This window comes from Giraffa tippelskirchi, chromosome 4 (assembly GCF_054371585.1).
Source record: "Giraffa tippelskirchi isolate mGirTip1 chromosome 4, T2T-mGirTip1v1.2.pri, whole genome shotgun sequence".
Lineage (NCBI taxonomy): Eukaryota > Metazoa > Chordata > Mammalia > Artiodactyla > Giraffidae > Giraffa > Giraffa tippelskirchi.
Window position 1 is genome coordinate 23,572,465 of NC_137278.1, and position 24,975 is coordinate 23,597,439.

Here is a 24,975-nt window from a genome sequence, read left to right on the forward strand (position 1 = left end):
CTTACCAGGTGAGCTGGAGTGTAGATTCACCCCCAAAAGTCAAACACAAGAAAATGGACAGACAAGCAAGGGAAGGGAAGTCGCTCAGTTGTGTCCGACTCTTTGCGACCCCATGGACTGTAGCCTACCAGGCTCCTCCGTCCATGGGATTCTCCAGGCAAGAATACTGGAGTGGTTTGCCATTTCCTTCTCCAGGGGGTCTTCCTGACCCAGGGATCGAACCCAGGTCTCCCGCATTGGAGGCAGACGCTTTAACCTCTGAGCCACCAGGGAAGTCACAGACAAGCAAGGAAGCAAGCAAATGAATAAATGCACAGTTTAAAGTTTTGTGAAAGGAGAAGGGCTCCCATGATTTAGTATATATGCGTGTGCGCGTGCAGGAGTGGAGGTGGGGAGGAAATGACCTTCGCCTGGCTGGGATGCCTTATGCAGGGACCCCTGCCTTCGGTCAACCCTCCAGCCAAGCAGCCAGCTCACGGGATCCAGGAGAGGGTCATTGGGCCTTTATCATCAGAGGAAGAATTCCTCCGTCTGGCTGGAGGAGACAGTGCATGAAAAATGGTGGCAAGGGGTCAGGAGGCGAAGGCAAGTGAGAAAACACTTTCATCTATTATCCTGGGGTCAATGGGCTCCCATCAGGGAACCTTGAGGCCGCCATGAATGGCCCATGGCAGGACGTGCCGCATTGTGTAGCTGCCGCCCCGTGGACCTGACAGGGCAGCTCGCAGACTCGAGCCCACATCACAGTCCCCTCTCTGGGGACAATAGGGCCTCAGAAAGTAGTGGGTGGCTCGCCTCCCAGGAGCCTGCTTCTTCTTATCAAAGGGCTTTCACGGGGAACGCCTGGCCGGCTTGGGAAGGAGGGAGAGCTGTTTGTCCAACCCTGGGGAGGCATTTCAGACTCATTCCAAAGTCCGCGTCATGGCGATTAGGTTGGCCCGGATTGAATTTCATCCGGGCCCGGTGTGGGTTTCTCAGCTGTTGCCGCCTCTTAGAAGCCACACATATTCTTTGAATGGAGTAATTTTTGTTTGAAACGCAACACATTCCTGGTTAAATAAGGTCCACATCTGATGCTGCAAAAGAGACACACATTTCCGTCAAAAGAAGATGTCAGGAGGGCCACCTCGGTCATTCCATCCAGTCTCAGCAGGAGCCGGGCCCAGGAGCTCAATCCTGGTTGAGGGGCAAACCCACAGCATTGCCTTATTCCCGGCAACTTTGTGTAAAGAACCCATGGCTGGGCGTTTGAAGATATCTGCAAATTCGTTGTGAGTCTGACACTGTGATGCCCTTGACTGAGTTGAGGCTGCTTGCTTTCCATTTCTATAGAAATAGATTTACTGGATGATGAGAACCTATATATGTGTGGTAACCCCCGTTCTCCCTACCACCCAAGCTTGATGATCAGGCCTGGGAAAGAAGTAGCAGTGGCCAGAGATATGATTTTGTGGCCCTGTCATCACATCTGTCATGGAACCTAGGCCCGGGATTTTCTGAGCCTCTTATTCATATGGATCTGTCCAAGACATTCCTCATTGGGTAAGTACAAGGCCCCACTGAAGGCTTCTTCTTTCCTGCACCAGTTTTGCACAGGTGACTGGATTATTGCTCTTGAAATTCATGCATATGCACGTGCCTGCTCAGTCGCTAAGTCGTGTCCAACTCTTTGTGACCCCATGGACTGTAGCCCGCCAGGCTTCTCTGTCCGTGAGATTTCCTAGGCAGGAATACTGGAGTGGGTAGCCATTCCTTCTCCAGGGGATCTTCCTGACCCAGGGATCGAATCTGAATCACCTGCATTGCAGGCAGATTCTTTACCACTGAGCCCCCTGGGAAGCCCACCTATATACAGCTACTTTCCAATTTGCTCCCCTGGTGTCTCAGATGGTAAAGAATCTGCCTGCAATGCAGGAGATGTGGGTTTGATCCCTAGGTTGGGGAGATTCCCTGGAGAAGGGCATGGCAACCCACTCCGCTATTCTTGCCTGGAGAATCCCATGGATAGAGGAGCCTGGCTGGCTACAGTCCACGGGGTTGCAAAGAGTCAGACACGACTGAGCGACTAACATACATATGCTCCAATTTGGCTAGAAGTACCAAGAAATTGCCTAAAGAGGTCACGAACTCAAATGCTGTCAGGGAAGGCAGGCAGCACAAAGATGTGAAGTGGCCCGTAGGACAACAGTGAGGGGAAGATTCTACTAAAAATGCCCTAAAGGCATTCACATTCACTTTTTTTTTTTTTTTTTAGCACTTGGGTACCAGATAGTTGCTGTGGAGGCAATTTAGCCTGCAGGAGACAGTGAGTTTGTGAACTTAACCTAAATAGAAAAAGTCGAACAGTTCACCTTCATGTTCAGGATCCTTCAGTGGCTTCCCTTTCTGACCTCTTGCCCACAATCACCGAGTTGGCTTTCTACTAGTTATGCATACCTGCCTGACAGCACTTGCTTCCTTCTTCCTTGATCCTGGTTCTACTTCCTTTTTGCTGGACCATTTCATCACCTGGCTCACCAAGTTCAGATCTTATGATGCTCCCCGAGGGCAGGGGCTTAATTTTATTAAATCTCTGTGCACCCCCCCACCCCCCCCACCCCCCCCGCCACCCCCCGCCACCCCCCTCTCTTCTAAGGATCTACCAGACAGCCTGGCTCATAGTGGATGCTCAATGAGCCTCACAATATGATTGCTTTTATTTGGTTGAGTGATTTATGTTTCTCTTCCAGCTGCATTGTGAACGTGATTGGAAGGTTGGACTTGAAAATTTTTGAATAGTTTTATCAGGAGGTGTAGCTCAGGGGTAGAGCATTTGACTGTATCATCAGTTGCTGTTTGAATTGGGCTGTGAATGTGAAGTCATTCTGCTTATATCATGACCTTGATATTGTCCTGGTGGCCTGACACTGTTGGTCTACACAGTTCTTGACTGACTTCACTGCTTCTCTCATCCTCTGTATCCTAAGCTCTAAGGGACACCCAGCTGCCACCCAGCTCTAAGCTCCAGGGACAGGCCCTGGGTCTCCTCTCCTGCTCGTTTCCTCACTGTTTCTTACCTAGGGCAGAGTGTCTTTTAGATGCCCAGTGTTTTCTGATTTGTTGATTTGTTATTAGCAGGGAAGTTTGGGTCCATGACAAATTATAATGGAATATTAATTAGTCCCTGGAAGAAATTCAGATTGTCCTAGGCCTACCAGTTCCTGGGAAGCATCTGAGACTGGAAGGGGGACTCCTGGAGCACCTCCTCCTGGGGCCTATGTGGGTAGAGACAGCTCAGGGAAACGTTCTGAGCCTTGCTGGTCTTCTGATCAAGTGGATCTAAGGGACCCTCTGGGATTACTCTTTGATGCTTAGAAGGTGACACTAGTGGTAAAGAACCCCCCTGCCAGTGAAGGAGATGTAAGAGAGGTTTGATCCTTGGGTTGGGAAGATCCTCTGGAAGAGGAAATGGCAACCCACTCCAGTATTCTTGCCTAGAGAATCCCCATGGACAGAGGAGCCTGGTAGCCTACAGTCCATAGTGCTGCAGTCGGACATGACTGAAGCAACTTAGCCCACACAGGGCTTGGAGGACCCTGAGCCTCTGCCCATCAGTGAAAACTCAGTCTTAGAAAGGAGACATGGCTTAATTGTCTATTCATTTACTCAAGAAACAGCTCAGTTCAATTCAGTTCAGTCACTCAGTCGTGTCCAACTCTTTGCGACCCAATGGACTGCAGCACGCCAGGCCTCCTTGTCCATCATCAACTCCCGGAGAGCTTGCTCAAACTCATGTCCATTGAGTCAGTGATGCCATCCAACTATCTCATCCTCTGTCATCCCCTTCTCCTCTTCCCTTCAATCTTTCAATCATAAGAAACAGCTACTTAGACCCTACAGAAGAGAGCAGAGACTCATGGTGCCAGCCTCATGGACTTCAATTCTAGAGATGAAAGATGGATAGAAAATAGGTTAGTAGTCCTTTAAAAAAATACCCAGACTACTATGCAATAATGGGACGTTTGGGGACTTACAGGACAGAGACCTGCTCCAAACAACTGACCATCCTTGCAGGTGACTCTGAGAAGGAGACCTTTGAAGTGAACCCTGGAAGAAGAGCTCAGGGAAGGAGGTAAGGAGCTGAGAAGAATGAGATCAAGGTGGAGAAGCAGGAAGGGACTTGACCAGATGGGGCTTTGGAGGCCAATGGATGAGTTTGGATTTTGATTTTAAATGTAGTACACAGTTATTGGAGGGTTTTGCGAATGAAACTGGTATTTTATTTTAAAAATTCTTTTGGGCCGCATGGCATGTGGGATCTTAGTTTCCTTACCGGATCAAACCGATGCCCCTGAAGTGGAAGCATGGAGTCGTAACCACTGGACCACTGGGGGGGATTCCCTAGAACTGACGTTTTAAAAGGATTCAATTCCTTTGGGGCAAGTAGAGTCAGGTTCCCTATGGGGCAACTGAGCTGTTACAGTGACCCAGCTAAGACGTGGGGCACTAGACAAACAGACAGGCCTGGGATATCTTGGTATCAGAGCTGAGAAGATTTGCTGAAGGATGGAAGTAGAGATGAGGGAAGAGGAAGGATCAGGATGACTGACCTTTTGGCTGGAGCAGTTTGGTGGTGATGGGGTTCTGGACACACTTGCACACAATACAGCACCTTGGGATATGGACTATTTTAGGCTGAAGGTAGTTGGGAGAATAGCAGAAGTGGGAGAGTCATGCTGATCTTGACGTTTCTCCCTTGAAGCAACTCATAAAAGCCCCATAAGAGGGGATCCCTCCCTCTCCCTGGAGGAAAGGAGCATCCTTATCTCCAAAGACAAAGGAATACCAAGAAGAATCTTAACAAACAGGATTTGTCAAGTTTCCCCCAGTTTACTTAACCTATCATACGCCTTAATCTATCACAGTTCTCCATGATGGTCCACTTTTTATTGAACAAAGCATAAAAACTCTCAGGCTTAACCAGGTCTCTGGGTCTTCAGTTCCTTATGAAGTCTCCTGTGTCACATTAAACATATTAAATAAATTTGTGTGCTTTTCTCCTGTTAATCTGTCTTGGTCAGTTTAATTTTCAGACCCAGCTAAGGACCCTAAGAAAGTCAAAGAAAACTTTCTGTTCCCCTTCAAGGGACAGGGGTGTGTTGATTAAAATGGGAGAGATTGGAATAAGAGCAGGTTTGGTGATGGAAGAAGAAGCCATAAATCTATTTGGTTTAGGAGCAGGTTTCATTTGAGATGCCTACTGGCTATCCAAGGGGAGACGTCAGGTAGGCAGTTAAATATGTGTACTAGAAGCTTAAGAACAGGGCCTGAGCTGGAGAAAAGAAAGAGGATCCTGTAGCAGGGAAGGCAATTTGCTTTTCAATATTCATTTCTCTTATTTCATAGTAATAAGAACTCCACTCAGATTAGAGCGGTATCCCTCAAGTTCCCTCGTACCTAGGCATGGATGTGTTAGTCACTGAAACATAATCGCAGAGAATGATCCTTAAAGAGAAGATGGTTCGCTATCTTTACCCTTCCTCTAGCCTCACATTTGAAACCTATCTGTGATGGTTGGGGCTCTAGCAGCCATTTTGGTTTAGGAAGATATGAGGTACATATCTCAGAAGGTGAAGGAGGAAGATGGAGAACGTTTACATCTTTCATAACTGTGTTACTTTTATACCAGCCCTGGATGCCTATATCTGGATTTTCTTTATATGGGAGAAAAATAAATTATCTTGTTTATTTTTAATTTTATTTTTGAATTAACATACAGTAAATTTGACCTTTTGGGGAATATAAACTTTAAAGAATTTTAACATGTGTTTAGATTTATGTAGCCACCAGCAAATGGGTCCAACACGGTTCCTTCACCCCGAAGAACTCCCTTGTGCTGTCTCGTTATAGCCACACCCTCCCTACAGCCTGACCTACTTGGCCATCACCAATCTTTTCTCTGTCACAAAACTTTTGTCTTTTGAAAATGTCATAGAAATGGAATCGTGTGGTGTATGATTTTTGGAGACTGACTTCTTTTACTCAGGAAACTGCTTTATCATTCATCCATGTGGTTGTGTGAATCAACAGCTCATTCCTTTTCATTCCCCAATAATATTTCTTTGCATGACTGCATCACAGTTGAGTTTTCCATTCAAATGTTGAAGGCCATTTGAGTTGTTTTTAGATTTGGTGATTATGAATAGAGCTACTAAAATACTCATGTGAAGATTTTTATGTCAATTTAAGTTTTTCTTTTCCTAGAGTAAATATCTAAGAATAGATTTCTGGTTTTACTATATAAAAATAAAGTATACATTTGACTATAAGAAACTGTAAAACTTTTTATGGAATATCTGCATTAGTTTACATTCCTATTAGCAATGGATAAGAGAATCATTTGTACCACATCCTTATTGACACTTAGTATTGTCAGAATTTTGTATTTTAGCCTTGTTAGTATGTGATGTTGCCTCTTCATAATTGGCATTTCTTTAATAGCTAATGATATGGATTATCTTTTCATGTGCCTATTTGCATGAACTCAGAAGGGTCCTGTGCTTTGTTTAGTGCTCTCTTGTTGCCATCTTGAAATTCTTCCTGTTTGAACAAGGGTCTCACAATTTCGTTAAGCAGTGGTTCCTGAAAAGGATGTGGCCAGCCTTGGCTGTGGTGTGTTTAGACAGCAACAGTACTTGGTCATCTTTGTACACCACTGGCCGACAGACTGGGTTATTTATTTTGATTTGCTGTTGTTTAGTTGCCAAGTCATGTCCAACTCTTTGCAACTCCACAGATTGCAGCCCTTGATTACAGAAAAACAAATACTTACAATGCAGTCCCCTTCAGAAATTCGCTAGACAAACATTCCATCCAGAGTTGTTGTGTAGACACCACTCTTATTTTTTATTATCCCTCTCTGTTTCTCTGTTAGTTGCTCAGTTGTGTCTGACTCTGCAACACCAGGGATGGTAGCCCACTAGGCTCCTCTGTCCATGGAATTCTCCAGGCTAGAATACTGGAGTGGGTAAGGGATCTTCCCGAGCCCGGGGCTGAACCTGGTCTCCTGCATTGCAGGCAGATTCTTTACCATGTGAGCCACCAGAGAAGATCTCTTCGTTTGGTTTGATTTTACCTGTTTTACCTAACAGAGTTGCAACCACCACTCCCACCCTCTATTCGTAAACAGAGCAAATGTTTGTTCTTGGTGGTGGTGGTGAAGCTGAATTCTGTTACTAGAAGCACTTTAAGAAAACACCTTATCAGACAGAATGCTGCTCATTTTACTTATTTATTTTATCAAATAAATTTTTTATTTGATAATTTATTTTATCAAATAAAGTATTTTATCAAATAATTAATGATAAAATGAGCTCTATGAATACCTAGAGCTCATTTTCAATATGCAAGAACTGTGGCCCAGAGAAGCTAATAATTTTTTACAAAATCATACTGCTAGTGAGTGAAGCAAACTCTTGTCTGGCTTAAGCACCATCTTTCTGATGTTGCCTCTTTGAACTTCCGATTTTCTCTGTTGGAGAGCCATGAGTATTTTGGACTCCTTTAAGCATCTTTTGAATATCTCGGAAAGCTCTCGTTCCCATTCCTATTGATACTCTGAACATCTCTGTTACATTGGTTAGTGTGAGTGTTGCGTCAAGAGTTTCAACCCTGTCGGAGAGGGAAATCTGAAGGGGCCAATATCCCTTCAAGTGATGGAGATGCATAATGAAGAAAGTTATTCATGAAAGCGGGAGTTTCTTTTTCCACTTGGAAAAGGAAGCTTTGTACTTTCTTCTATTTTGGTTCTTAACTGCCCTCAGAGAGGGAGGACTCGGGCAGAAGGGACAGGGCTGTAGGTATTCTGGGAAACGGAAGCAGGCAGCATTGAGCCACGGATCGGCCGCTCCGCCCTGCCCTTCACCCAGATTTCTTCCCTGCTCCCCGGGCTCTTTGGGAAACTGGCTTCCGGAGCCTGACACATGTTTCTTTGTCTGGTCCCAGCTGTTAGAATCTGTCTTCATTCATTAAGCAGGAAGGGAGGTCCCCGAATTGCTTCTGTAGCCTGATGTTGAGGAGCAGACACTCAGACCTTGGCAACTCAGAGATGTCAAAACAAGCCAGGGGGCCTGCCTGAGCTCCACAAGCCTCAGACTGGAGCTAGATGTTTCTCTGGTGTAATCTTTAGTCCCTGTGATAGCCTGCACTGTAGATGTCATTATCCTCATTTTACAGAAAAGGAAACTGAGGCTCAGAAGGTGGTGGGGTCTCTCAGAAATGCATACTCAGAAAAGACAGGCTCTGAGCCCTGATGGGTTCGAGCCAAATTTCTCAGAATCCTTGATGCACCGCCATTCATACCACCAGAAAGCTGCAACCATTTTTCCTGCTCTTGAAAAGCGAAGGGCTCATCACTAGGAAGAAACTGAGCCATCTTTGGAGAGAACACTGGTTCTCTGTGACCGGGCTCCCATCCGAGGCCTGGCTCCTGCCTCTCTGCTGGGAGGAGCCTGCCCACACAGCCCGGTGTGGAGGGGCTGCCCCGCATTGTCATCGATAATTGTACAGGCCCATTCATCAGCGGGAATCCTATTTCAAACAGCCCTCCGACTCTAATGGCACGAAAAGCATGAACTAAGCACAGTTTAATGAATTCTGATCTCACAGGCAGAGGCTGTCTGATCAGGGACAACTGTGCTCACACACGAGGCAGGAAGAATCGCTGCAGCCCGAGAATCAGGGATGCATTCCAATGATGCCTTCGCTGCTTCAAGATGGATCTTTTTTTTTTTTTTTAGAAAATTCATCGGAGACGTCTGTTTCATCTGTGACTCACCCTTGTCTTTCTGGCGAAGTGTTAGCTTTTTACCTGGAGAGTGGTAAAGCCCTCTGGTCCCATTCAGGACAGAAGGAAATGAGCCATTTTACTTTTTGCCAGACGAGAGTATCTCAAATGCTTGTAGGTTTTTATGCAAAATCTTACACATCTTAGCAAATCCGCATACGCAGCTCAATCACCCAGTCGTCTCTGAGAAAAAGCCGAGAGGAAGATCATTATTTGAATTTCAAGGAAAGAAGGATGAACTGGAAGAACTGAGCATGAGTCTTCGTCCTTCAGTTAGAGATCCCACAGGTGTCCTTCCTGGGACCATGTCATTGTCTTCTTGGTGTTGCTGTGCAGGAGAAGTGAGGTTACCACCCAGAAAGGGAGTCAATGGGATTCAGGGGGCTGGTTCTGCCCAGAGCCAGGGTCTTATCAGGAAATCAACAAGGTTTAGGACTTCCCTGCTGGTCCAGTGGCTAAGATTCCACACTCCCAGTGGAGGGGGCCTGGGTTCAATCACATGTGCCTCAACTAACACACAGTCCGCAAAAAAAAAAAAAAATTAGAAAAAACAACAACCAGGTTCTGCCCATAAATCACCTCCTTTTACACCAGTTGCAGTTGTAACTGCTCTGGAGGCAGAAAGTTTGCCCTCAAGCTACCAGGGGCAGCAACCAGCAGTTACAGGGTCACACAGAGACTGAGAGGCACAGTCAGAAGATGTCCCTACACGCCAAGTGGACCGCTGACGCTGAAGATAAACTCCTTCATCTCTCCAAGCCCCAGCTGCCCCATATGGAAAATGAGAAGGCAGGGATGTGTGAGCACTGGATACCGCTTATTAACATATCATAAAAGCACATTGGTTTTTTGCTTGTTTCTGGGAGTGAAAACTGCATGTTTTATTGCCCACAGAAGGGCGGGGAGGAGGGCAGTTGAGGAGAGAAGACCATAGCACCATTCTCCCTCCATCCTTCCATTGCTCATCTACTGTTTCTTGCACTGAGTCTAGAGCTCAGGATTTAGAGATGAGAGTTGTGAGGGGCTCTCACAGTCTTCTAGAGAAAATAGACACATCACAGAAACTTTCCTGTTGGTCCAGTGGTTAAGAATCTTGCCAATGCAGGAGACACGGGGTCGATCCCTGGTCTGGGAAGATTCCACATGCCAAGGGTCAACTAAACACATGTGCCACAACTCCTGAACCCTCTGTCTAAAGCTTATGCTCCTCAACAAGAGAAAGTACTGCAATGAGAAGCCCACGCACCACAACTCTAGAGTAGGCCCCTCCTGCTGCAACTAGAGAAAGCCAGGGCAGCAACGAAGACTCATTGCAACCATTAAAAAAAAGATAAAGCCAATAAAAATGGGAGATAAATGATCTGGCAGAGATGTCTACAAGGAGCTGTGGGAACAGAGGAGACAAAGCAACTAAGTGAGGCAAAGTCATTTAAATAACTGGGGGCCTCAGTGTCCTCGTCTTTAAAGTGGAGAAATAATACCTTGCACTTGGGCTTCACAAAGTTGCAGGGAGTGAGGAATCTAGTCTTCTCAACCCCTGGCATTGTGTTAGGAATCAGTGAGTATTTCATGGATCTGAGGATGGCCTATAGCTTAGTTGCTGGGTTCTTTTAGGCTATGTCAGTCTAAATCTTTCCCCATCCTTTCTCCAACAGTCCAGCCAGCAGGGAGCCTCTGGGAGACCCTGCAACCTCTACAAAGTATCCTGTACCAGCCATTTTCCCTGCTTGGCTCCCCTGGGATACCTGCTAGATTTGGCGGGTGTACTTGGCCTTTTGCCCCAGCAGATGAGAGCTAGGAGTGGATAAAAGCTGGAATTCTGGTATCAGGCAGATTACTGGCTCAAAATCCAGCTCTGTTACTTAGTTAGAAGCTAAACTGGGAAAACTTGCTTAACCTCCCTGAGCCTCGGTTTCCTTGTCTGTAAAGGAGAGGTGATGAGAATCCTTCCTGGATGGGGCTGTGGTGAGGACTGAATGAATGGAGGCACGCAAAGGGCTGAGCAGGTGCTACCAGGTGAGCTAGCTGAGCTGGTGGCATCAGTAGGTGCTGAGGAAGAGCCCCGCTCCCTGGCCCTCCTCCTGCCTGCTCCTCCCCTTCCCTCTTCTCCCACTGCACCCTCCTCTCCATTTCCCCCTCCTCCTCCTCATTGTTATTATTAAGTGCAAGGCCAAGTGTACTCACCATGTTCAGTTTTGCATATGCAAAGTGGGGTCCCCCAGGACCACATTCAGAGTCTGGAACTCACATATGTTTTATCTCTTCAGAGCCCTGAAGAGGTCTTGCAGGAGTCCCAGAGGCACGGTAAAGTGGGAGTTTCAATTCACAAGAGCTGTGTGATCCTGGACAAGTTATTTACCCTCTCTGAGCCTAAGTTTCCCCAACAGTAAGACGGGTTGTTGACAGCTCTCTCACAGATTTGCTGTGAAGAGTAAAGTCGATCATCTGAGTGTGGGGGCTTGGCACATAATGGATAGTCCCTTCTCCATTCTTCCCAGAGGCTTGACGCCTGCTCTGCAGAACACACAGGGTTGTAAGTACAGTTGGTCCTTCATATCTGTGGATTCCACATCCTCAGAGTCAACCAACTGAGAATAAAAATATTCAGAAAAAAAAATCCAGAAAGTTCCAAAATCAAAACTTGAATTTTCCCTGAGCTGGCAACAAGTTATATAGCATTGACTCTGTATTTAGAACTATTTATATGGTACTTGCATTGTATTAGGTTTTATAAGTAATCTAGAGATGATGTAAAATGCATGGGAGGATGTGTGTAGGTTATATGTAAACACTACACTGTTTTATGTAAAAGACTTGAGCATCTTGACACCTTTGGATATCTGTGTCGGGGGAGGTGGTGGTCCTAGAACCACTCTCTCTCGGATACAGAGGGATGACTGTATCCTACCCACCAACGCTCCTGTGTCCTGGGAAGGTCCTCAAGCTTCCAGGGAGAACCTTCTTCCAGGGCGGCTTCCTCTCTGCAGCCCCTCAGATCTTCTGTCTCACCCAGAAGGACCCTGGGGTCTGAGGAACTTAGCTTGTCAAGGGTGATGTAGCTAAATGTAGCCACTGGTTTGCTGGTGGAGGTGGTCTGTGGTGTAAGACTGCATCTTCAGAGAACATCTTCTGGACAATTCCTTTTATTCTGTAGGAGCCTATCTGTTCTATGAGTTGGGTATTTGATAGTAACAGAGATGAAGTGATAACGTGTGTGTGTGTGTTAGTCGCGCAGTTGTGTCCGACTCTTTTCAACTCTATGGATTGTAGCCCGCCAGGCTCCACTGTCGGTTGAATTCTCCAGGCAAGAATACTGGAGTGATAATAATAGCTAACAAATACTGAAGCTTACCGTGTGCCAGGCGTGGCATGAAGCATGTCACTATCTTCAAGGATGGAGAGAATGGGCTCAAGGAGCTTGCAGTCAACTTCAGAGGAGATCTTATTAACTCCATTTTGCAGATGAAGACCTGGAGCTTCCACCATGAAGGGTGAGGGACTAACCAGAAGTCCAACTGCTCATGTCAGGTGAGGCTGGAACTTGGTCCAGTCTGGCTTTCCTCCAGACTCTGTTCTCCGGTGATGTCAAACTGGCTTTCTTAGGTAAAAGAGGGAAAGGGACAGAGCACCCAAACAGTGATGGGTTGAAAAGTTTAACTCCCTAATCTAAGGCACACCTTATGATTTACTTATCATTCGTCAACCTGGATGAAGGCCTTGGATCCGTGTTAGAAAGATCTCAGTTTCCTGGGGCCGATGCCAACTCAGTCTGCCACTGTCATGTCTTGTAGGTGTTCACGCTAATTCACATGCTCCCCCGAGATCCACACTCTCCTCATGAGCCAACATCTTCTGGATGTGACCCTCTTATTCCCTGTGCTGCAGTTGCAGACCAAGTTCTAGCTCTGCCCAAAAGCCTGCTCCAGTCCCAGCAGACATGTAGCCACTCTTCTCTTAAACAGAAGCCTTGTGGGCACTTGTGGATGGATTTGACCTGGTCACGTGAGAGACTGATGAAGTCCAGCCTTGAGCAGGGGGCAGTTCTCTTGTGAGCTCGGGGTGGCTCCTTTCCCGGCCTCTCCTGCCCTGTTCTTCATCAGAAATCTCTTTCACACGTACTCCACCAGCCACGTCCTGCTCCATCCTCTAGGTCACTTCACATGCCCCCTCTCCCTTGGCACCCCGAGTCTGGTACAAGACGCTTTCTCTGTGCTGTTATAGGCATGGGCTTGTGCAACCCCTGGGATGGTGTCCTGTGACTGTCTCCTTCATCAGATCGTGTGCTCTCTGAGGGCACGTGTCCAGTCTATTCTCTGACCAATGGTGTGGCTAGGACCAGCGATGCTGCAGGAACAAAAAACCCTGAAATCTCAGTGTCTTAGCACAGCTTGGGGGCTACCTCGCTCACAGTAACGTTTAGTGCTAGATGCACAGCTCTCTCTGCCGCGTTCCTTTCAGCATTGCCTGGGGGACTGAGGCTCCTTGCCCGTGGCTGTGCCATCAGGGCACACGACTTCCTTCCTTCCCCGTGATCATATGGGATAATGTTAAGGATCTGCCTTGGAGTGATGAGCATCCCTTCCATCCACTGTGGTCCAAACCCAGTGAGTCCCAGCTCTGCTGCAAGGGAGGCTGGGAAATACCTTGGAGCACATGGGACCTCAAGGGGCAGGAAACACCTCTGATGTGGGCTTAGAGAGGTGGATTTCAGCTCAGTTTCAGGGAGAACTTCCTAACAATCAGACAGTTCAAGATGAAACAAGAAGGCTCCCTGGCTCCAGAAGCTTAGAACTGGTTAGCTGACAGAAATCAACTTGCTTCCCTCACCTCTGCCAGAGACTTGAGTTCAGACAAAAATCAGCTTTTTGAAAACAAGAGGCCGGGCCCTGGAAACTCCGTTTAGCCTGTCAGCCCCGGAGAAGCTTGGTGTTCCCAGCTCGCGGTGTCCTTTGTCCTCTGTGAGCTCCCGAAGCCTGGAGAGGTGACTTCTTTATTCTCGGGAACTGCTATTTATAACTTCCAAAGGACCCCTACTTCTTTGGTTCTGTACCGAGGCTCAGAAAAGCAAGTCCACCCTCCCCCAGCAGCCCTCCCCCTACCCCAGGCCTCTCTCCCCCCAGAGCGATCCTGTAAATAAAGGATGAAAGGACCTGTAATTATTACCATTCGACAACACAGGGACTGTCAAAACCAGGAGCCCCACAAAAGCTTTTACATAAATCACAGCTGATACAATGGCTCTTGGCTGAGGGGAGAGAAGCTTAGAGCCTCTGCGCTGCTGAAAGAAGGTTTGTGTTTGGGGGCGGGCTTGCCAGAGTCAGCCGCCCCTTAGGGAAGAGATGGGGGCCCCGGGTCTGAACAGAGGACTCGCCCGTCATCTCGTTTGCCCGCCTGATGGCAGAGGCCACAGAACAAGAGTGAAAAGCTGGGGGCAGACCCCAGATGTGACCGCTCCAGGAGGCCGGATGGTCTAGATATTTGAGATGGTGCAGGTCACAATTCCGTTGTCGGCAGCTCACTCTCTGGCCCAGCAGAGCCATCCGCCCGGGGGGACACGCTGGCCTGCAGCGCTGCATTCAAGGGAAGTCTGTATTCTGAGAGTCAAGGAGATACCAACGCTCCAGGGGCCAGAGAGGGCCTGGGCGTGGACCACGATGCTCGGGGAGGGCTTTCTGGTAGGAAAGGTCATTTTCTTTCTTTCTTTTTTTTTTTTGATATGGGCCATTGTCAAAGTCTTTATTGAACATGTTACAATATTGCTTCTGCTTTTTGTTTTGTTTTGTTTTGACTCCAAAACATGTGAGATCTTAGCTCCCTGACCAGGGATGGAACCTGCGCCCCCTGCATTGGAAGGTTAAGTCTTCACCACTGGGCCACCAGGGATGTTCAAAGGAAAGTCATCTTCTGATAGGTGAAGAGTGCAGTGATGTAGCTGAATCAGGTGCCCACACAGAGAGGACTGTGCTTCTTGAGGAGTGTGCTCGGAGCTGGAAACCATAGCGACCTGGTGAAGCTGTCTTGTTCCTGAAACCCAGAGACCTCTTCAGAGGGTGGCAGTTCCAGGGCACTGGGTAAGAGATGGCATATCTCTGGACATAACAATGATTCCTTTTGAATGAGCCATATGGTGGCACATGAAGAATTCGGTGTCATTTAACACAGGCTGTTGGCCCTTTTATGCACCATGCTCTGCACTACTCCTAGTGCTTCTTCTTTTGAAGACGAATAAGACTCTGTCCTTAGGATTTTTAAAGTCCAGTGCAGGAGGGAGATGAGAACACCGGCTCTGACACAGACAGACATATCCCAAGAGGCCGTCTAGCCGAGCCGGGGAGGCTGAGGCTCTAGAACTAAACGTCCTGGGTTCAAATCCCTGCCCTGCTACTCACATGCTTGGTGACCTTGGGTGACTCATTTAACCTGGGCCTCAAAATCCTGGAGTGGATTGTCATGTCCATGGCAATGCACTCCAGTGTTCTTGCCTGGAAAATCTGATGGACAGAGGAGCCTGGTGGTCTATAGTCCGTAGGGTCCAAAGAGCTGGACACGACTGAAGGGACTGAGCATGCATGCATCAATTACATCAGAATATTAATGGGGAGCATGAGGATAAAAAAGAGAATCAGAATATGCCTGGTATCTTGTTCCTGCTGCCCCACCCCGCCACCCCAACTCCGCAGGATGGCAGTTTGCTGGGCCCAGCGGGCTGCATAGACTGTGTAGTTCAGGGTCAGCTTTCTGCTGCTCTGGGATCCTTGTGGCCCTGGGGAAGAAGTGAACTTCTGGGGCTCTTGCAGTTGCCCCCAACCCTGCTCTGACCTCTCTGGGAGCCCAGGTGTTCTCACCATTCCTTACTCAGGGTGACTGCATGCCCACCACAGTTCCCCACCACATTCTACCTCGGTTGTCCCCCAGGGGATCCTGTGTGAAGGATCCCCTTTAAATGTGTAAAGCACGGTGGCTTTACCGGGGAGCCATAGCCTGGCATTCAGAGTGAAAGAGCCAAGAGGGGCATATGATGGAGCCCCAGACAATACATCCCTAGACCGCACTAATGATCTGGACTGACAGGGACCCTGGAGGGTCGTGTGTGCATGCGCGCTCATGTGTGTGTATATGTGTGCAGTCAGGACTGCAAATTCCTTGTGAAATCAGAGTTGATGGGGGAGGGGTAATGGAGACAGCTGGAGACCACTACGTGGACTTGAGAAGCCTCGGGAAGGAGGGAGACAAGGTTTGTAGGTGCTAACGAGGGCCTGGAAACAAACGCTGGAAGTTGTCGCCCCAGTGACATTGCAAATAGTACTCTCCTTCTGCCTGCGAGGGGAAATTAGGTTGAAGTTCTGGGAGCTGAGTGGATCCTGGGGACTCTTGCCAGGAGGAAGACCTCCACCCCCAGCAAAGGATGTATCCGGGGCAGGGGGCACAGTACTTGTCAAACAGTATCAGAGACTCGTTAGTGGATCCTGATGTCAATTTGGTAGGTCATTTGATAGATATGCATTTCAAAATCTAGAATAGTGTCCATAGAATAGAAAATAGAATGCATGTCACATAATAAGGACCATATAATTGCCATAAACTGGTATGACTCTAGATCTCTAGTGGGATCTGATATAACATGTACATTTTTTATTGTCTGGTTTTGAAAATGTTTAAATTTCTGCTGTGGTGTTTCGGTCTCTGAATTAGACTCATCCTTGGCTCAGGCAGAACTCGGTTCAGATGGCTGCTCCCAGCCCCTGGATGAGTGAGGGTTACACGAGATAAAACACTTGCAGGATGATTGGTGTGCAGAGAAGGCTTACTAAGTACTCGTTCCCTGGCCCCTTCCCCCACCCAGACTAGCAGGGGGAGGAGGGGGTGTCATGGTGGAGCAGAGCAAGCTCCAGTCTCTCTCTTTGCTCAGCTAGTAGTGTGGCCTGCTTCCACCCACATGGCAGCTTCTTGGGGTACCAGGCTCTGGATTCCATCAGAGGGCCTTGTACCCTGGTCTCCCTGTGGTTAAAATTCCCACCATTGCCACAAGGAGACTGGGGACACAGAGGACTGGGGTGCCATCCATCCTTCCTCCCTCGAGAGTCAGACAGCGCCTGGTGCTGAGGCTTGTGGGGGGATACCAGTAGGGGGGCCGGTGCGTGCAGCACTAGAACAGGACATCTGTCCATTCGTCTGCCTGTGTGGCTGCACTGGTGCAGGGACCACCCTCTGCTCGCCTGTTCTCTGCTCTTCACGCCACCTGACAGACTCACACAGAAAGCCAGCCTGGCCAGACCTGCCCCCTGAGTTGGTGGCACGGGGGAAGATGAGGGAATTAACTTCTGGCCTGCTGACAGGGGCGCCGCCTGCCAAAGCCGCCCGGGGAATTTGGTTGCTTTCCTCTGCTGACCTGGTAGCAGCCACAAGAGCGGATTAAGCAGGGAAACGTGGGGTGGAGAGCTCTCCTGCTTGGCGCTTGGACCCGATTGTCTCCTTAGAGTGACAGCGGCTGGTGGTGCCAATGCGCACCGCTCCCCTGGCACGTCCCCAAAACAGATCAGCTTCCCGTTCCTGAAAAGAGGGATTTGTTAAAGAACGGCAGCTAAATAAAGAAGGAGATCCAGGAGAGGGCGAGGCCGTGGAGTAAAAGTTACGCCGGGTTTGTTAATTACAGGAGCAAGGTCGATGCCGGCAAGGATTGCTGGAGCTTCTCAAACTCCCCTGAGGATAATTTCAATTCTGTCCACACTCCTTGAACACACACTGGTGCAAGGCATTGGGCTTGGGGTTGGTTGGCGGGGTGGAGGGAACAACCGTGCGTGAAAGAGGCCCCCCCTACTTGCTCTCAAGGACAGACAGACAAAAACCAAAGAGAATAATAACTAATATTCATTGAGCACTTACTAGATGCCAGGTGCTGTTGTAATCTCGTTATTCACATCAGCTCATTTAATCACCATAAGATTCCCTTGGGATCAGTAGTATTGTTATGATTTTATCTCCACATTGAAGATGGGAACACATAAAACACAGACAGTGGTAGGTCTTAGGTTGTTAACAACTGAGCTCTGGAAAACAAATAAAAATAAAAACCAACAACCATGTGTAACATTTACCAATTTCCAAGATGCTGGGAAAGATTGAAGGCAGGAAGAGAAGGGGACGACAGGGGATGAGACGATTGGACGGCCTCACTGACTCAATGGACTTGAGTTTGAGCAAGCTCCAGGAGATGGTGAAGGACAGGGAAGACTGGCATGCTGCAGTCCATGCGGTCACAAAGAATCAGACCTGACTGAGCGGCTAAACAACAACAGTGATGTCCATATGCCTGCTCAATTTCAAGCTACCCATGTGACATCGTTGTACACAGAGTTGGGAAGAGCCACGCAGTTGGCCAAGGAGCTGGCTCCCATACACCAGTGGATGTCAAAGAGCTGGTCCAGACTCATGCCATGAGTGGCAGTCAAGGTGTGTGCCCAGGTCATCTGGTAATCTGGTGAGCCTCCCCTGTAAATAAATCCCTGGACAATGCAGCCTGGGATGTCCTAGAGAAGGGGCCCAATGGGGACCCAGTGGGCAGAGAGTTGTCCTGGGGGCTGGAAGGGAAAATGTGTGTGATGTGCCTCAGCCACTCTCAGTTCCTGCCTCATCAGCTGGCCTCCTGCTCCTCCTCCTGATTCATCCTCCTCCGCTATGAGCAATTGGCCCCAGTCACTCGTGGTTCAAGATGCTTTGGGTCAACCACAACAAGTTTCCTGATGCAGAACATAAAATCGGAGACATCTTTGGTATCCTAGGCAAAAAAATTTATAATCACTAATGAGGTCCTTAAATTCTCTCTTTGTACATCATTTTCAGTTCATTATCGCAGCACACTTGTGAGAAATACAATGAAGATTTGTGTCACAAGAGTCAAAAAATTGTTTCCTACTGCCAGGTTCCCCCTTTGGTATATCTTCCATGCTGGCTGATTTGCCTTCACGAATCTAGTTATTATCTGGACAGTCTTCTGTTAGAAATCTTCAGGAGATCTCATTACCAACAGATTGACTCCAGACTTTCTAGTATGGCATCTAAGATCTACCAAAATCTTATGCTTGCATCCTTCCAGCCACCATCTATCCATCCACCATCCATCTATCCATTCCTCTATCCATCATCCACCCATACATCATCCATTCATCCATTTGTTCCATATGTACTCAATAAATATTGAGCACCTACTATATGTCAAGCAGGCACTCTACCAAGTGAAATATGACCATCTCAAATTCATCTTCTGTTACTAACCGTTTATTCATTCATACAGTTAGTTAGCATTGAGCATTTATTATATCCTAAATTTTGGAGACACAAAAACATATAAGACACAGATGCTACTTTTGAGCTCTGTACGTCTCAGGCAAATTTGATTGCTTGTTCTTGGCAAAATATTTTCCTACCTCTGTGCTTTTGTGCACATTATGGTCTCCATGTGGAAGGCCCTCTCTACATTTCTCAACATTCAACTTTAATTCCGGGTACAAGACCACACTGATGCCTCCTCCATGAAGCCACCCCTGATCCCTTGTCCCACTCTGCCATGCTGAAATTGATAGAACTTCCTCTGAACTTCCACTGGGATCTTTTGACCTCTCATGAGCCTATTATTACTGTCTTAGTTTAATGCTATTTGTGTGCTTAGTCACTCAGTCACGTCTTACTCTTTGCGACACCATGGACTGTAGCCCACCAGGCTCCTCTGTCCATGGGGATTCGCCAGGCAGGAATGCTGGAGTGGGTTGCCATGCTCTCTTCCAGGGGATCTTCCCAACCCAGGGATCAAGACCAGGTCTTCCGCATTGTAGCCAGGTTCTTTACCGTCTGTGCCACCAGGAAAACCCAAACTGTTTGTATCCATATCCATTTTCTGTTGCTAGAACGACCTCTTGGAGCTCTGAGACTCAGTGAGTCACACTTATTTCTCCTCAGGGAGCAGGTGAGCAGAAATGTCCTGCTGGATGAATGATGGAGGAAAGAATCCGAAACGGTGAGAAAGGCTGTCTATCTTTGTTGTTAAGTCACTACTTTCGGTATAATGGAACAGCAAAGGGCCTTCCAAGTAGAAAACTACAGAGGCCATTTGGGCTCCTTAAAAATTGCATGATTTTTCTTCTTTTCTCTCTTGATTTTTTTTTTAACAGGTAGCTTTACTAAAATGGCAATCACTCCTGGGAGCGAATTAATAAATTTAGACATAGAACAAAGTATTGGAACTTGAAGAGATCTGAAAAATCCTTCAGTTGTAGACCCTAATTTAGGTCTGAATAAATCAGACACAGAGAGACAAAATAACTTACACAGATTACCCCATGGGTGATCACAGTTAATTCTATAACACATTATAGTAATTGCTTATAAAGTTTTCAACTACTCTGCCAGGTGACTATGGATCAGGCAAAAAGGTGATTCTAAACCATTGAAGGAAAGTGAAAATGTGTGGATCGATAGTCTACTTCTTTAGAAATGTTTTCATTAAGAATAGCAAAAACAAAAGCAAAAAACAGCTTATATAAGGTAAATTTCAGTTATCTGGAGGTTCACCTTTACAGAGGGCCCCATTTTATGACATGGCCATGTAAAATGATGACCATATTTTCTCTTCTTAAAAATTTAAAAATATTAAAAAATTCTTTGACATATAGTTGTTTTACAATGTTGTGTTAGTTTCTGCTATACAGAGAAGTGATTCAGTTATACACGTGTAATTCATTCTTTTTTAAAAATATTCTCTTCCGTTGTGGTTTGTCACAGGATATTGAATAGCGATCCCTGTGCTATACAGTAGGACCTATATAGACCCTACTTTACCCATTCCTTGTATTGATATAATAGTTTGCATCTGCTAACCCCAAACTGCTGATCTGTCCTCCCACTCCTTTCTCCCTGGAAGTCTGTTTTCTACATCTTTTAATCTGTTTGTTTTGCAGATACATCCATTTGTGATGATCATATTTTCTTGTTTGTAGGGGACAGTTCAAGTTTACTCCTTTTGTCCCAACAAAATGATTATTTGTCCTTCCTTTCTCAGTGTTGTTCTGGTTTGGACAATAAATGATTTGGTCTTCCTATGCGTATATAGCTGAGTAGGTTTTGAGTTGTACCTCTGCTACTACAAAAGCCATTTTTAAAGAATAGCAGGTTCTGAGCAAAGTGTTGCTGACCTGTTAGTGTGAAATCATGGACATTTCAAGACTGCTTGTGAGAAAGCCCTCGAGAAACCCTCAGAGGTGCTGAAACGATGCCCTATTTCCTCTCAGTGTCTCTCCACTGGGAAGATTTTCTGTTCACAAATTCAACGGCACATTCCTTCAATTCTCAGGAAAATAAAAGAAATCTGTAGAAGCAGATTGATTGGTTTTGCCAAAAATAAATCTACAAGCAGTCTTTGGGGTGGGAGGTAGAGGATGTTACTGGGGTGTCATAGGTCAAATGCAAATCATCCCAGGTATTTTTGCATAAAAATCCATTTCCAATCTTCCTACATGAACTTGCCATTAGGTAAATTGCTCTAAAGTATTAAATGAACTGTAGCATTGCCTATTGGGGAACTGCTAAACTTGCAAAATGTGGGCTTTGCCAATTTTGAAAATTCTAATGGTTTGAATTCTCTTTTGCTGTCCTACTCCCATCCTTTGGGGTTGATGGAAATAAAAATGACTTGAAGGGAGGTGTATGTGAGTAAGTCCTCTCAGGGCTCCTGAGAATGCTCATCAGAGGTACTAAAGACATCAGTGCATCCAGTCTTGATCACATCTTTGTAGAAAGAGTGGTAGTGTGGATTGTGGATGAGGTGTCCTGGAGTGTCAGAGAGATATTAGGGCCTGATTTCATCCATGCCTTGCTCCATGACAGTTGTTTCTGACCTGGGCTCCTGTCTCTAGTCTGTCTCCTGACACTCCACCCTTTTTGCTGCAGCCTGGGAGATCTTTCTGAAACAGAGGCACAGACAGGGCAGAACCTTGCTTCCAATGCCCTGGGGTCTCACTGCCTGCAGGAATTATCTCCAGGTACAATAGTATCTAGCCCTCGAAAAGCAGACACCTATGTTTCTTTCTTGCTTCACTTTCAAGGATGAGATTTCTTTATATTTGCACTCTCAAATTAAAAGAGAAGCAAAAGCAGGCATCAGAATCCAAGGCCTCAACTCTTCCTACCACCACCAGAGAGTGTTATCAGGCACTTGTAAAACATCACATTGGGCTTCAGAACAAATGCACTTAAGACTCTTGGAACTAACTTTTCTATAAGCAGTTGTTGTTCAGTTGCTAAGTCATGTCTGGTTCTTTGCAACCCCAAGAACTGAGTTTGTCAGGCTTCCCTGTCCTTCAACATCTCCTAGAGTTTGCTCAAATTCATGTCCATTGAGTCGGTGATGCCATCCAACCATCTCATCCTCTGTCACCACCTTCTCTTTCTGCCCTCAATTTTTCCCAGCATTTGTAAGTAGAGGAACCTTTTTTTCTCTAGTTTTCCATCGTCCATCCAGCTACCCATCCATCCATCCATTTGCACCTTCTTTCCATGGTTAATTGCTTGCTTGCTCAGTGCCACACACTTAAGATCTGTGGTAGGACTATTCTGGTGAACAGCACACCCCCTGACTCTGGGGAACTTATAATCGGGTAAAAAACTGCTCTCATTCCCCCAACATGCTGCCCATTGCCTCTGACCAGGCAGAGTCTTCCACCTAGAATGTCATTCTTCTTGTTCTCTATTGAGAAAATGCTTCATCACTCTTCAGGCCTTGCTGAAGCACTTCTTTCTGAAACCATCTACATCTCCCATGAGCAAGGAGGTGAAGTCATATAGATCCACAAAAGATCTTGTGGAGTCAGACAGATGGACAGAGATCTTTTTTTCTCTTCACTGCCCATGGGATCTTGAACAAATCACTCAATCTCTCTAGGCCTCAGTTTCCAAAATTATAAAACGAGAATAATAAAAATGGCTCATCTCATCTCACAGAGTAGCTTATTGTTGTTGTTTAGTTGCTAAGTCATGTCCAACTCCTTGTGACCCCATGGACTGTAGCCCACCTAGTTCCTCTGTTCGTGGGATTTTCCAGGTAAGAATACTGGAGTGGGTTGCCATTTCCTCCTCCGGGGGATCTTCTGGACCCAGGGGTCGAATCCACGTCTCATGCATTGGCAGGCAGATTCTTTACAGCTGAGCCACCAGGGAAGCTTAAGGTTCAAATGAATATTTAAACGTCTTATAGCTACTGACGTTCTGTTGATTCATCCATTTCCTAAGAGCCTACTTTGTGAGCTAGGCTCTGTGCTCACACCAGGCACCCAGGTTTTAAAGTCGATCCTTCCCACAGGGAGGATAGAGTGGGTAACAGTCACGGAATTATTACCAGACACGTGAGACATACAACGGGAGAAGCAACACAAGGTGCCATGAGAACATGCGGAGAGCGGGCTCAAATATGAATACCGTGTGACTTAGGGTAACTAGAGCAGGAATTAACATAGACACACTACTACATAGAAAATAGATAACCATAAAGGACCTACTGCATAACACAGGGACTATACTCAGTATTTTTAATAGCCTAGAAGGGAAAAGAACTTGAAAAAGAATATCTATCTATCTATCTGAATCACTGTGCTATACAACTGAAATTAACATGACATTGTAAATCAGGTACACTTCAATGAAATCAAGTAACCAGAGCCATCACTCCTATCACGCTGTGTACTCACCTCTCTTCTAGGAGCTTTAAAGGCATTAATTCATTTAGCTCTCACATTTATTATCTCACTTTGAAGCAGGTGTCTTTATGACTCCTATTACACAAATAGGGAAAATTTCAGTCCAAGCTGATAGAGTTAATAAATGATAGAGGTAGGATTTAAATCTCTCAGGCCCTTTATAAACAAGGGCCACTGGTGGGAGCAGGAGGGCATGGCGTGGAACCGGGGCAGTGAACCAGAGGCTTGGGGTGACCGGAACAGAGTAAAGTGAAGGAGGGGAGAGATCCTGTCCCCAAGGTAAGGGAGTGTAATTTGCAGTGGAGTCTGTAGCCCCCAGGAACAATGTGGGACAACAACGGGCCTTCTAGGAACTTGGATCTTGCCTCCTTTCTTGTGGGGACACAGCCACGATCCTGGAAACTGGCCTTGAACAAAGGCTGGCTTCAAACAATGATCGGCAGCCAGACTGTGTTTTGGTTTGGCAGATCATAACAGTCCCCGGCGAGGCTTGCCTGTTCTGACCCCACACCTCTGAAGAGTGGGCAGAAAGAAAGCAGCCATTCTTCTAGATGTTTCCTTATCTATTGGACTCTTACATCTATCACACAAAGTTGCTAAGTGGCTAAGTGACATCTTTGCTTTTCCTTTTTGTTTAGATGACCCTAAAAATTTGAGTATTTGGCTTCATTCAGTCAACAATCGATTCGATTTTCCCTGTGCTCTTTGAGGAGATTCCAAGCTGGGCTAAATCAATGATCTCTTTTCTTGTCTCTCAAATTGGCTTGCTTTGGGGAATTTTCCTTTGAAAAGCTTTTATTGACTTTCTCCAAGAAGAAGTGACACATTGGATTCTAAATGAAATGCTCCTTTGGAAGAGCTGTAAGGTCCCCACTCTGGGTCCTCAATGACCAAGATCTTGAAAGAGTTTCCAGAAACCTTCCAGCCCAGCAGCTCTGAGATCTGATCTACCAGCAGAATCATGCGGGGGCTTCAGAGATGGAGAGAACAATGGACAAATAGCAGAACCAATGGACCAGAATCTCTGAAGGAGGGCCTGGGACTCCGTTCATGAAGAATATCCCCAGATGTTTCTGCAGCAGCTTATCTGGGCACCTCTGGAGCTGCTGGTCTACCTGATAGGACAGCCACCAATTGCTGTGTCATTCCAGCTCTGTGCACATCTAAGGAAGTACATGGGGGATGAAATCCAGCCTGAGCTCTAGAACAAGGAGAGCTTTTTCTTTGGATGATTGTCAGCTGGTGAGAGCTAGCTGATGGGCTGTGATCACACAGAGAGAGTACCTTTTTCTCATTTGCATGAAAGCCCCCTGTAGACCAGTGAGAGCACTGCCAATGGGCCCCTGATGCCATAGTTACATTAAAGACCCTCCTCATGGATGGTCACATCAGACTGCTCCTGGGGCAGCA

The 24,975-nt window shown here is 46.7% G+C and overlaps 1 long non-coding RNA gene across 1 annotated transcript; it reads left to right on the plus strand.

The window, feature by feature from the left end:
• Positions 1–4,052: 4,052 nt before the first annotated feature.
• Positions 4,053–24,756, plus strand: LOC145544630 (uncharacterized). The gene is made up of 3 exons (XR_014081496.1): positions 4,053–4,111; positions 19,778–19,835; positions 24,204–24,756. It is a non-coding gene; the product is annotated as an uncharacterized LOC145544630 (long non-coding RNA).
• The last annotated feature ends 219 nt before the right edge of the window (positions 24,757–24,975 follow it).